A 14,588-nucleotide genomic window follows, 5' to 3' on the forward strand; every position below is an offset into this window, starting at 1 on the left:
CATTAATTACCGTGGGGCCCAAACAAACTGCCACGATGATATTGTCCAGGTTTTGCCCATATCCAAGCCGGATGGCTAACCCTAATGGGCCCCATGTGTGTTTCCCAGTCTGAACCCAATTGTTGATTTCCCATTAAGGACCCCACATGACACCAACATGGGGAGCCCACATGGGTTTATCCCAGTTTGCCCATACCTAACCCAAACATTAAGTACAACTGGGCCCCATTTGTGTTGCCCATTCTGAGACCATATATTGGTGTCACATTAATTACCCATCTAGGACCCATATGGATTGCCCGTGGGTTTCTCAGGTTGGCCCCATATCCAACAGAGGCAATTGTTGGTTTACCCCAAATGGGATCCATATGTGTTGCCCATTCTAAGACCATAAATTGGTTTCATTAATTACCATGTAGGGCCCAAATGAACTGCCCATCTAGGATATTGTCTAGGTTTGCCCATATCCAACCTGAGTGGCTAACCCTAATGGGCCCCATATGTGTTTCCCAGACTGAACCCAATTGTTGATTTCCATTGGTACCCACATGACACCAACATAGGGAGAGCCCACATGGGTTTATCCCAGTTTGCCCATGTCTAACCCAAACATTATTACAACTGGGCCCCATTTGTATTTGCCCATTCTGAGACCATATATTGGGTTCACATGAATTACCCATCTAGGACCCATATATATTGCCCACATGGGTTTGTCCAGGTTGGCCTATATCCAACCCGAGTGGTTTACCCTAATGGGCTTCATATGTGTTGCCCATTCTGAGCCCATATATTGGTTTCACATTAATTACCCATGTAGGGCCCAAACAAACTGCCCACGGATATTGTCCAGGTTTGCTCCATATCCAACCCGAATGGCTAACCCTAATGGGCCCCATGTGTGTTTCCCAGTCTGAACCCAATTGTTGATTTCCCATTAATGACCCACATGACACCAACATAGGGAGCCCACATGGGTTTATCCCAGTTTGCCCATACCTAACCCAAACATTAATACAACTGGGCCCCCATTTGTGTTGCCCATTCTGAGACCATATATTGGTTTCACATTAATTACCATCTAGGACCCATATGGATTGCCCGTGGGTTTCTCCAGGTTGGCCCATATCCAACCCGAAGTGGTTTACCCAAATGGGATCCATATGTGTTGCCCATTCTAAGACCATAAATTGGTTTCACATTAATTACCCATGTAGGGGCCCAAATGAACTGCCCACGTGATATTGTCTAGGTTTGCCCATATCCAACCTGAGTGGCTAACCCTAATGGGCCCCATATGTGTTTCCCAGACTGAACCCAATTGTTGATTTCCCATTAAGGACCCACATGACACCAACATAGGGAGCCCACATGGGTTTATCCCAGTTTGCCCATGTCTAACCCAAACATTAAGTACAACTGGGCCCCATTTGTGTTGCCCATTCTGAGACCATATATTGGGTTCACATGAATTACCCATCTAGGACCCATATTTATTGCCCACATGGGTTTGTCCAGGTTGGCCTATATGGGTTTTACCCTAATGGGCTTCATATGTGTTGCCCATTCTGAGCCATATATTGGTTTCACATTAATTACCCATTTGGGACCCATATGAATTGCCCACATGGGTTTTCCCGGGCCCATATCCAACCCATGGTTAACCCTAATGGGCTCCATATGTGTTGCCCAGACTGAACCCAATTGTTGATTTCCCATTAAGGACCCACATGGCACCAACATGGGGAGCCCACATGGGTTTATCCTGGTTTGCCCATATTTAACCCAAACATTAAATACCAATGGGGCCCATATGTGTTGCCCATTCTGAGCCCATTTATGGGATTCCCATTACAGACCATAGTAGGACTCATATTGGAAGCCCACATGGGTTAGACAATGTCTAACCCAAGTGGTAATCCCTCCTGGGACCCAGTTGTGTTGCCCATGCCGAGCCCATATAAATGCTTTCCCACTATTTACCCAACCAGGACCTACATGGGTAGCCCACATGGGCCCTTCTTGGCTAACCCATATGGGCCCCTTGAAAAATGCCCACCTCTAGCCCATGCCCACCTGGTACCCATGTAGCCCATGTAGAACCCATGTGGGCCCCAGATATACATGTTGGCTGGGATGTAGGCCTACACACATTACAAAGGGCATAACAAACAGAAAATATTATATTCATACTATATTAATTATCTTTGAGTTCAGTTGAAATTAAGGAAGTTTTCAACATGAGTGCATTGCCATTTTATAGGCCTACAGTCTATGGTGCACTGTCACTTGCCACACACATCAGCGCCAAAGTTCTTAACAGGCAAACACTGGATGAACAATGGATTTTATGGAGCAGCGTCGACCAAATATAACTGAATCGTGATTTACACGGCGGCAAAGTGCGATGCTGGTGTGCGGAGTTGTATTGAAAAGAATGAAATCTAATGTAAATGAATGTCGAAAGCAGAGTGCATCGACATTTTTCATAGTTTGGTTTTAAACCAGATATGTTTGAAAAGTTATTCAATTCTGTTATTAAGTTTTGCAAGGATGCAACATCTGGTGACAGTAGAAAAGTTGTATCGTCTGCATACATAGATACTTTTATATTTATACCTTGAAGGGTCAAACCTTTAATTTTATCATCCTCTCTGTTTTTATTGCTTGCAAAAATATATAGTATTTATTGTAGTGCTGTCAAACGATTAAAAATTTTAATCGCGATTAATCGTTGAATTCCTATAATTAATCACGATTAATCACATATTTTATCATATGGTTAAAATTCTATTATTTTGCATTTCTGAACTTTCCAGGAGTCCATATTAACAATAAAGCAATTATTGTGTATCTTGATTGGGATTCAAATGAAAGCAAAGCAAGTTACTTTATTAACTGAACTTTAAGACGTAGGTCTATTTGATTATTTCAAATCAAATTTCGAAAGATGTGCAGCAGACCTGAGGCAACACAATATATTCTTCACATGTATTCTCCACATGTATATCTGGGGCCCACATGGGTTCTTCAGAAATCTAGCTGATATAAACTGAAATAAATACTACAGAAGTGCGTGCACAAAATGTAGGCCTACACACATTACAAAGGGCATAACAAACAGAAAATATTATATTCATACTATATTAATTATCTTTGAGTTCAGTTGAAATTAAGGAAGTTTTCAACATGAGTGCATTGCCATTTTATAGGCCTACAGTCTATGGTGCACTGTCACTTGCCACACACATCAGCGCCAAAGTTCTTAACAGGCAAACACTGGATGAACAATGGATTTTATGGAGCAGCGTCGACCAAATATAACTGAATCGTGATTTACACGGCGGCAAAGTGCGATGCTGGTGTGCGGAGTTGTATTGAAAAGAATGAAATCTAATGTAAATGAATGTCGAAAGCAGAGTGCATCGCAGATAGTAGCAGCCAAAGAGGAATGTTGATAACAGAACAATTGACGGTGAAAGAATCTTTGGCAGCACACATTTAATGCGTCAGCCTAGGCTACTACTCTTTGGCCGGCTGTAAGCCCAAACAAGTGTGTGCAGCATGCCTTTACGTAGCCTACTAACGGCGCATTATCATAAAGATACATTTAATCTGCATCACGCCCCATTTTAGAGGAAAACAAGTTAACAATATATTATTGATTCCAATAGACCTCTCCAGAATAAGTCCCGCCTCCGTAACTTCCGTATCCATCCAACTTCCTGGCGTCAATTGTCTATCCATTGTACAGTCTACTGGATTTTTTGATTGTCGGTGCCGTTTAAGTAGTATACTATAGACTATACTACTTAAACGGCACCGAAAAACAAAAAATCCAGTGGAAACTAGATGGCAGAAGTGTGTAGGCCAATCTGCCCAGCAGCTTTTTCTACTTTGTCACCTAGTTTGACAGGTACGATCTTTCAAAACACCATGTTATTTCCCATAGACATTTGACGACCGAAGGTTGGATGGATACGGAAGTTTTGAGGCGGGACTTGATTCTGGAGAGGTCTATCGGAAAGACAGCTAGTAATCACACGTTGACATATTTTTTAATTCACAGGACATTCAATCATTTTACTAACATGGCAGTTATGAAGAATTATGTTTATGTAACTTACTCATGTAGAAACTATGTACATTACCAGCCTAATTTGTTTGCAATACCTCATGTTGAGAACAAATTTAGCATGTACACTTACCATAATATCCCATGCAAAACGGTTAGCTTGCTAGCTAGCTAACTGTGGAACTTCAGTATAACATAGCCAATTATCTCACCTAGTTGTAGGAAATAGGCTACGTTCATATTACAAGTAATAGAATGAATGTGTGACTTATGTTTAGTTGATGTTATGACATGTAAAGTTAAGCTTGCTGAACTTAGTTATAGTCAGCCACTGGGCAGTTTGACTGTGCCTATCAATACGTTCGTGACACTCCTGTAAACTAGAAAAAGCAAACCATAGGAACATGGTCACATTAATCCCATAATCACACAGATAACTCTTACACCAACCTTATTTTGTGCCTTTTATTCACATTTGTTTCAAGATTTAGTAAGTATAAGCCCTTTTCGCTCCCCACTTCGATGCAGCATAGGTTTCCATTATATCAGTCATCTTTTCCCTAAAAGGGGGCAGCATATACAACGTTCCATTCTATTCGTCAGTGCGTATTGTTTAGTTTCCGGTCTAGCTAAATCCAGTGTGGTGTTGTAGTTGTTCTAACGTTACTAGTTGTTGCAACAGCATGTGAAAAAACTACAAAGTTTGTTTAACCAAAAAAAAAACGTTAATCTCGCGTTAAAAAAATTGACGCCGTTAAAATAGGTTTACGTTAACGCCGTTAATAACGCGTTTAACTGACAGCACTAATTTATTGGTAACCAGCAACAAGTGCAATTTGTTAATCGCTGTCATTCTCTCTCCTACGGTGGCGTATTGCATTCACATCACAAAAAAAAAATCAGGTTATCTCGTAATTATGAGATAATTATAGTATCTCATCATTATGACATATTATCTCATAATTACGAGATAATCATGATTTATGACACATTTCCAATTCTGCCCCCACTTGTGTGAGGCAATGACATGGTCTATTAGAGAAGATAGACCTAACAGCTTCCCAAGAGAAAGTCTGAAGCTGAAGTTCCTTTCAAACCTTTACTTAGGATTCACTGTAAAACTCTGCAGACCAACAGAGTACATCTCAGTTATTTCCTTCAATGTTTTGTTTAAGAGCAATCATGTAGACTAGAATTTCAAGTTACAGAATAGAAACTAATGTGTTAGCTTATGGCTAATGTATATGAGAAATCCCATAGAGATGCTAACGGTTAGCATAATCAATAAAAGTATATATGTAGAGCCAACTTCAGTCCATTTACGAAAGGGTTACATAGGGTTCTTTGTTTACAACTGACTATTTTCTCTCAATATAATACGTGTAAGAAAAATGTGACTGTTTAACTCATCAATGCCACTAGTCCTAGTGGCATTGATGAGTTAAGGCATTGATGAGTTAGGCCTAGTCTAGCTGCACAAAATAAACAATAGGCGTGCGTGTGACAACGTGGATGGAGGTAGCCCTATGCGTAGTAGTACCTCCACCTACTGGTTAGGACTGTAACGTGCAACATTGTATTGCCTTTGGGCAAAGAGTAGCCTATAGAAGCTTACTCTTTGCTTTGGGGTTGTTGGCGATTTGACAGGCTTATTTTTCATGCCACTTAAAGACATGTTAAGTACGAAAGTCATTCAAAGCAGGAAATCAGTAGGAAATATGTGCTTGCTTTTATTGAAAGGCTGTTTAGATCCTCAGCACGGATTCTATCCTTATCTCATAATTACGAGATGATTATCTCGTAATTATGAGATAGTTATCTCGTAATTACAAGATAATTATCTCGTAATTATGAGATAATATGTCATAATTATGAGATACTATCTCATAATTATGAGATAACCTGATTATTTTTTATTTTTTTGTGATGTGAATGCAATGCGCCACCGTACTCTCCTGCGCAAACAAAAATGTGTTACGTTCCAAGTAGCCTAGTGCGTAATTCTGCTTCTTAAAGTTGAACAAATACATTTGGTTATTTCACAGAAAAATATAAATAGCCAGTTTATGGTCTACAGTGCAGAGTTGGTAAGTTATGGTAGGCCATTGGAGTGAACATACAAACAGGGTGTCATGAGCTCTCTCTCTGCCTGGTAACACGCGCTGATTAAAGTCTGATGACCTCCACCTGTTCCTGCTCTGCTCTGCCTCACCCTCGTTTACCTACCAGCTGCACTGCATTCACCACTCATCATGCCCGGTATATAAAGCCTTGCTTTTCAGTCCACACTTGTCAGATCGCCTGCAAACCCGCACCAGTTACCTGCCTGTCTTGAAAAACGACTCTGACTCTTTGCCTGTGAACCCAGACCAGCTCGACTACTTCTTTGATCTCCAGCCCCGTAATCTTGACCTGCCTTCCGCCTCTCTTTCTACTAATACAGCCTAGCCCTTGACTGTACTGCTGCTTCGTTTCAATTGCTGTTTGTGTGTGTGTTTCCCCAGGACTTCCCGGATCATCCAGCTCCTGCCATTGCTGCTCGGCTATTGGGGGAACACACACACGCAGACTCTTGGAACTCCCGAACCCCTGAAACCCCTGTAACCCCAACCCTTAAATAAACTTTTCTAACGTGACGCTTTTGTGGTCCTCGCCCTGTTTGGTGTCTGACAGTACGATCTGACCAAACATGGACCCAGCGCACGGTCGAACCAGCATGGAAACCGGCCAACCAGAACCACCCACCGCCATGCAACGCCTGGAAGAGACTGAGAGAGAGGCAAACCGCAACACTGCTGACACTGCCTCCCTTACTTCAAGCTGCCTACCAACAGCTTCAGCAGTTCCAGCAGCAACAGCAACAACTTGCAATGATCATTCAACTTCTCACCAACCTTTCTCCTCTGCCTGCTCCCACCGCCCAGCCCCCCAGCCAGCCTGCTCACCGCCCAGCACCCGAAGTCTCCTGCCCAGTCCACTGCTGCCGTGGCTGCCGGAGCCCCAGAACCCAGGATCGGCAACCCAGAGCGTTCAGCGGCACTCCAACCCAGGTACGGGCGTTCCTGACGAGCTGCCGTGGTCCAGTTTACCCTGCAACCCAGGACTTTTGCCACTGAAGGGCGAGGGTCGGTTACGTGATCACTCACCTGACGGGCCGAGCTCGACTCTGGGGAACGGCGGAGTTTGAGCCAGACCCCAGCATGTGCAACCTTCAACCTATTCACAGAGGGAGATGCTCAAGGTATTCGGGATTTGGAATCCACCACAGCCGAGGCATCTCGACCCTGATGAGTATTCGCCAAGGCAGAAGGACTGTTGCGGATTACTCCATTGACTTCCGAACTGTGGCAAGTCGGAGCTCCTGGAACATGGAAGCATTGGTGGATGCCTTCCTCCACAGCCTGGCGGACTACATAAAGGACGAGCTGGTTTCCCATGATCAACCCCCCACTCTTGATGAAGCCATTGCTCTGGCTGTCCGTGACGACCGCAGGATCCAGGTCCGCCGTCGAGAGAGAGGGCCAGAGTCCATCCACCAGCACACGGAGTGTCCCAACTGCCCTTCTGTCCGCACCTGCCACACCGTCTAGCCAGCCGGACCAGTCTGAACCGATGGAGATCGGCCGCGCCTCCCTAACCCCTGCAGAGCGCCAGCGACGCATCACCTCCAACTTATGCCTGTACTGTGGTGGTGATGGTCATCGAGTCGCTACCTGTCCAGCAAAAGGCCGGAGCTCACCAGATGTAGGAGGAATCCGGATGAGCTCAATGAACATTCCGCCCTCCATCAGCCGTAAACCCCTCATCCAAGTCTGTCTTCACCTGTCTGATTCCACCCACACCCTGGCAGCCCTGGTGGACTCTGGCGCAGAAGCAAACATTATTGACACAGGACTTGCTCGTCAGCTGGGCTTGGAAAGCCATCGCTTGTCCACTCCTGTTCCAGCCCGGCCCTGGGACGGTCACGCACTGGCACAGTTACCAGCATCACAGCCCCCATCTCAATGATGGTGTCAGGAAACCACCGAGAGACCATCCGCTTCCCACCTGCTCAGCTCCCCAGGCCAACCCCTAATCCTGGGCTACCCCTTGGCTCCGTCTCCACAATCCTCACCTCAATTGGGCCTCCGGAACTGTGAAAGAGTGGGGAAATGCCTGCCACCTGACCTGTTTTGCATGCTGCCTCGCTGCCCTCCGGCTCAGTACCCCCCAGCACTGCCCCCGACATTTCTAATGTCCCTGAATGTTACCATGGCCTCCGAGAGGTGTTCAACAAGACCAAAGCCACATCTCTGCCCCCACACCGTCCGTACGACTGTGCCATTGATCTCCTCCCTGGGACTGCTCCACCCAAAGGTCACCTCTACTCACTATCCCTCCTAAAAGAAAAAACTATGGAGGATTACAACAGGGACTCCCCTGGCAGCTGGACTCATCCGCCCGTCTTCCTCGCCAGCTGGTGCCGGGTTCTTCTTTGTGGGAAAGAAAGATGGTTCTCTTCGCCCCTGCATTGATTATCGAGGTCTGAATGATGTCACAGTGAAGAACCGGTACCCTCTGCCTTTATTCACCTCTGCTTTTGAGTTGCTCCAGGGATCCACTATTTTCACCAAACTGGACCTTAGAAATGCTTACCACCTAGTCCGAGTAAGGGGAGGGTGATGAGTGGAAGACTGCATTCAACACCCACACCGCCATTATGAGTACCTGGTAATGCCATTTGGCTCACCAACGCCCAGCAGCGTATTCCAGGCGCTGGTGAATGATGTGCTGCGGGACATGCTGAATAAATTCGTCTTCGTGTACCTGGACGACATCTTAATTTTCTCCAGAACTCTGTCCGAACACACTCGCCATGTCCAGCTGGTTCTTCAACGGCTCCTGGAGAACTCCCTCTATGTCAAAGCGAGAAATGCGAAGTTCCATGCTCAGACTGTGTCATTCCTGGGATACATCGCCGCTGAAGGCAATATCCAGATGGACCCCGCAAAGGTCTCGCAGTTACCTCCTGGCCAGTTCCGGGGAATAGGAAGAAGTTGCAGCAATTCCTCGGGTTTGCCAATTTCTACCGAGATTCATCCGGAACTACAGCTCCGTCGCCGCTCCCCTCACAGCTCTGACCAGCATCAAACACCCCTTTTCCTGGACCCCAGAGGCCAACACAGCCTTTCATACCCTCAAGGCCCGGTTCACCACTGCCCCCATCCTCCAGATGCCGGATTCAGACCGGCAGTTCGTTGTCGAGGTGGATGCCTCAGACGTGGGAGTCGGGGCCATACTCTCTCAACGGGCAGAGGAGGACAACAAGTTGCACCCCTGTGCATTTTTCTCTCGCCGGCTTTCACCTGCAGAGCGCAATTATGATGTTGGAGACCGCGAGCTGTTGGCAGTCAAGCTTGCCCTGGAGGAGTGGCGTCACTGGCTGGAGGGGTCCACAGTTCCGTTCCTGGTCTGGACCGATCACAAAACCTCGAATACATCCGCAACGCCAAACGTCTTAACCCCAGACAGTCCCGCTGGGCCTTGTTTTTCACCAGATTCAACTTCACCCTGTCATACCGCCCAGGTTCTCGGAACACCAAGCCGGACGCTCTCTCCCGTCAGTTTCATAAGGATGACGCCCCTTCCCAGGAACCTGCATCAATTCTGCCCGATCCCTGCGTCGAAGCTGCCCTGACCTGGGATATCGAGGAGGAAATTCAGGAGGCCCTCCGTGACCATCCCAGTCCCAGTGCATGCCCAGACGGTCGCTCTCTTTGTCCCAGAGAATTTGAGGTCCCGGTCATACAGTGGGGACACAACTCCCCGCCTTGCCTGCCACCCGGGCTCGCCCGCACCTGCCATCTCCTTGCCCAGCTTCTGGTGGTCTGCTTTGAGAAGGGATGTCCGAGAATTCGGGCCCTGCCTGCCCCACCTGCAATCAGAACAAGTCCTCCACTGCCCCCGCTGGTTTACTCCAGCCCTTGCCTGTGCCCACACGCGACCCTGGTCCCACGCCTCCTTGGACTTTGTAACTGGCCTCCCACCATCAGGTGGGATGACGGTCATTCTCACTGTGGTTGACCGGTTCAGCAAGATGGCACACTTCATTCCCCTCCCTAAACTGCCATCTGCCAGAGAGACTGCCCAGGCTGTTCTTGATCATGTCTTCCGTCTACACGGGCTCCCCAGGGATGTTGTCTCTGACCGAGGTCCGCAATTCACCTCCACATTCTGGAAGGAGTTCTGCTGTCTTCTAGGGGCCACAGTGAGTCTCACCTCTGGGTTCCACCCCAGTCCAATGGTCAATCCGAGAAAGGGCAAACCAGGAGCTGGAGAAGGCGCCTGCGGTGCATGGTTTCTCACGAAACCCCAGGCTTGGGCACAACAACTGACGTGGATAGAGTATGCTCACAACTCCCTCACCTGCTCTGCCACTGGTATGTCACCTTTCCAGTGTGTGTATGGCTACCAGCCCCCCCTGTTCCCCAGCCAGGAGGGAGATGTGTCCTGCCCGCCTGCCCTCGGCCTATGCCCGCCGCTGCCGCCTGCGTACCTGGTCACAAGCTCGTACACGCGCTACTCAAGTCAGCTGTCAGCTATGCCACTGGGGCTAACCGCCGAAGATCGCTGCACCCGCCACCGTGTTGGCCAGAAGGTGTGGCTGTCAGCCAAGGATCTCCCACTGCGGGTGGAATCACAGAACTGGCACCTCGATTCCTCGCCCGCTCCCTATCCAGAGGGTCATCAGCCCAACCGCAGTCCGCTCCAGTTGCCAACCTCCATGAGGGTGCACCCTACTTTCCATGTTTCAAAGTCAAGCCGACGCATGAAAGCCCGCTGGTCCCGTGCCGCTTCCTCCTCCTCCTCCTCGCCTCGTTGACGGTGGGCTGGTGTACACCGCTCGGGACGCCTGCTTCGTCCAGACGGGCGCAGGTAGGGGCCTCCAGTATCTCGCCGACTGGGAGGGCTATGGGCCTGAGGAGAGAACCTGGGTGCCAGCCAGTCGGATTGTGGACCGGACACTCATCGCCGACTTCCACCGCCTGCATCCTGATCAACCTGCAATCCGTAGGGGCCGCCCCAGAGGGGTCCCCTAACCGCCCTGCGCCCTGACCCTGACCCTGTCTCGGTACCTGTCCCGTCTTCTGTCCACGACCCTCCAGCTCCCTCCCAGGATGAGGATGTTCACTGACCGGACCCGGAGGGAATTCTAGCCCTCCACCCGGCTCCCCTCCGCCCCCCGGCGTGGTGTCACTCTTGGGGACTTCTGGGGCCGCCCCTTAGGGGGTTCTGTCATGAGCTCTCTCTCTGCCTGGTAACACGCTGATTAAAGTCTGATGACCTCCACCTGTTCCTGCTCTGCTCTGCCTCACCCTCGTTTACCTACCAGCTGCACTGCATTCACCACTCATCATGCCGGTATATAAAGCCTTGCTTTTCAGTCCACACTTGTCAGATCGTCTGCAAACCCGCACCAGTTACCTGCCTGTCTTGGAAAACGACTCTGACTCTTTGCCTGTGAACCCAGACCATTTCGACTACTTCTTTGATCTCCAGCCCCGGTAATCTTGACCTGCCTTCCGTCTCTCTTCTTCTGAATACAGCCTAGCCCTTGACTGTACTGCTGCTTCGTTTCAATTGCTGTTTGTGTGTGTTTCCCCAGGACTTCCCGGATCATCCAGCTCCTGCCATTGCTGCTCGGCTATTGGGGAACACACACACGCAGACTCTTGGAACTCCCGGAACCCCTGAAACCCCTGTAACCCCCAACCCTTAAATAAACTTTCTAACGTGACGCTTTTGTGGTCCTCGTCCTGTTTGGTGTCTGACACAGGGGAAATTCTTTCTCTAGTAGGCTAGCTGAGTAGCCTGATGGTAGGCAGGTGTGCACATAGACATATGGCCGAACACTATGCAAGCGCCAATGAATCGTGCTCTCACGACAATCACGCCGTTGAACTTAAATAGGTTAACATCACTCTAAGTTCGCCTTCAAGCAAGGAAAACGATGATTTGAAGACATCTGTTTCGTTGGAAGGGCTAGGGGTTAGCAACAGGGCAACACAGAGACAGGCCAGATGGCAGGGCTAATGTTATGAGAGTATTAAAATATGGGATATTCTACTGGAAAATATTAAAACGGCAAGACAGCGGGAGAAAGCTAAAATACGTAGTAAACACGGAAAAAGTTGGCATGCATGTTTCGGTCTCTGTGCACAGGGATATTTGTTAAAATTGTGCAAACAGGTGCAACATATTTAAAAAGGAAGGACTGGTAGTATGCAAGCTCCCGGAGAGATTCATTTAAGAACGTTATCACAGTGTGTCTTCATAGACCTCTCCGGAATAAGTCCCGCCTCCGAAACATCCGGATCCACCCAACTTCCGGTTGTCGAATGTCTATGGGAAATAACATGGCGTTTTGAAAAATCGTACCTGTCAAACTCTGTAGGTGGCAAAGTAGAAAAAGCTGGTGGGCCGATTGGCCTACATAGCCTACTTCTGCCATCTGGTCAGATGCCATCTCTGCCATCTGACCCCTAACCCCCCCCCCTTGGTGTTAAGCGACCTTGGGTACCATGAAAGGCGCTATATAAGTCCAAGCTATTATTTATTATAAAATACCGACACATTTAGCTAGGAGACGGCTTGTAGCTCAGTGGTTTTCACTGTAGCAGAGGCGTAGCAACAGTCATATTTTAAGGATGTAACAGGTCTAAAGTTGGCATGGAAACAATACTCATTGAAAGGAAACGAATGCGGGGTCTCTCAAGCAGTTAAGGGCAGTTCCAGCGTTATGGATGTGACAATTGGACTCATATTGGTAAACAAAATGCCTTAGAGTGGGGGCAACATTAGTATCAGTGAATTCATTTGCATAACTTTTAATGCAACCTCTGTCCTCTGAATACTGAGAAATCCTCAAATTTCATATAATCAATTTCATCCTAAGAATACAAGGCATTTTATCAGTGTTATGGATGTGACATGAAATGGACACACTTTTGTGAGAGATTACAGGTTTTCTACAAACTCTGTGAATTTTGAAGGAAACTGCCGAAACTATGATATATGTAGCATGAAGGAGACTTGAATGAACACAAAAAGTGTGTTTTTGAAACTATGCGTGATTTTCGTAATGCATTATGTAGGAAAAACTGGCGTTATGGATGTGACGGTTTCACGTTATGGATGTGACTTGTCTGAACCAGTCGACAAACTACATAAAATACATAATTAAGTAGTGAATTTTGATATGAAACAATTGAAATAGTAATCATGAAAAACTAGCAATGAAATTATTGCTTCCTCAGTGCCCACTAAGATCCACAGGAAGAATCAGGACAACAAGTAATTTAAAATATAAAAAAGAAATTTATTTTTTTCTTTTACCGTCATCAATTTTGGTCAGTGATTCCCGGGTGACTGAAACACCAGGGAACATGAAACTTGGTACCCTCCCCTAAATCCGAGGGTTGGAGAGAATTAATAAATTGTTTGTATTTCTATACCCTTTTATATCCTGTCTCCGGCTTTGATTGCCTTATAGACCTCATATTTCCAGCGTGTTTTGCTGGCCTAGCCTAGGGAAGAAAATATCTCTCTAAGTTATAATACCTGTAATATCTGTCAGCAGCTTGCTTGCCAGCGTTTCCCAGTAGGCCTACTTCGCAAAAGTTGTGAAATATAACCGCATATTTTTTGAATGTTGGCGACTGGCTACATAAAAAACGTGCGTTTATAATACGTGCGTGCTTGAGATTAAACCAGCAGTTTTCAGCAGGATCATGCGAGGAGGACCTGTCTCTTTATTAATTTAAAACAAGTGAATGGTTTTACAATGTTTCAGTCAAGCTTTGGTTGGTTTAGATACATGCAAAATGTAAAGTACTGAATTAACTTTGCTGTGCTGCATATGGGACAATAGATGCACATAGTAAATTATATAAAGTAGGCATATTAAAATATTAGCTTAGTCTAACTTTGAAAGAAATAATGAAGGGAATCCAGTCCAGTGCACATGTCTTTGGCAAGTAGCCTAGGCTACTACAGACACAGGTGAAGAACAGTCAGCCTCAGCCAGTAAGCACAACCAAATATGTACAGCCAGCATTTATAATGCATTTGTAATGCATGTATGGCTGGTATTGTGTTTACACATTGGAATACTCAATACAAAAAGAGACAGATGAAGGATAAGACTTGAGATCTCACATGGCCTGTCACACAAGAAACCAGCTCCTCTACATCCCGGGATTCCCCTGCTCTGCTCCCTGTTACCCTGCACTGTGCACAGACCGCACGCTCCGATATCCACTCCCTGGTTTTCCTGCATGCTCAGCTTTCGGCACATCTGTGCTAATGATTGAATCAGCCACAGTATATAAACTCCACTCCAGGGATCAGTCTCGGTGGAGTTATTCTGCCATCAGGCCAAAGCCACACCAAGCTTAAGTGCTTTATTTTTGTGACTATCATGCTGTGTGATAAGAAGTCCCAGTAAAAAAAACACTTCCCATTTTAAATCAAG

This window comes from Alosa alosa, chromosome 14 (assembly GCF_017589495.1).
Source record: "Alosa alosa isolate M-15738 ecotype Scorff River chromosome 14, AALO_Geno_1.1, whole genome shotgun sequence".
Taxonomy (NCBI): domain Eukaryota; kingdom Metazoa; phylum Chordata; class Actinopteri; order Clupeiformes; family Clupeidae; genus Alosa; species Alosa alosa.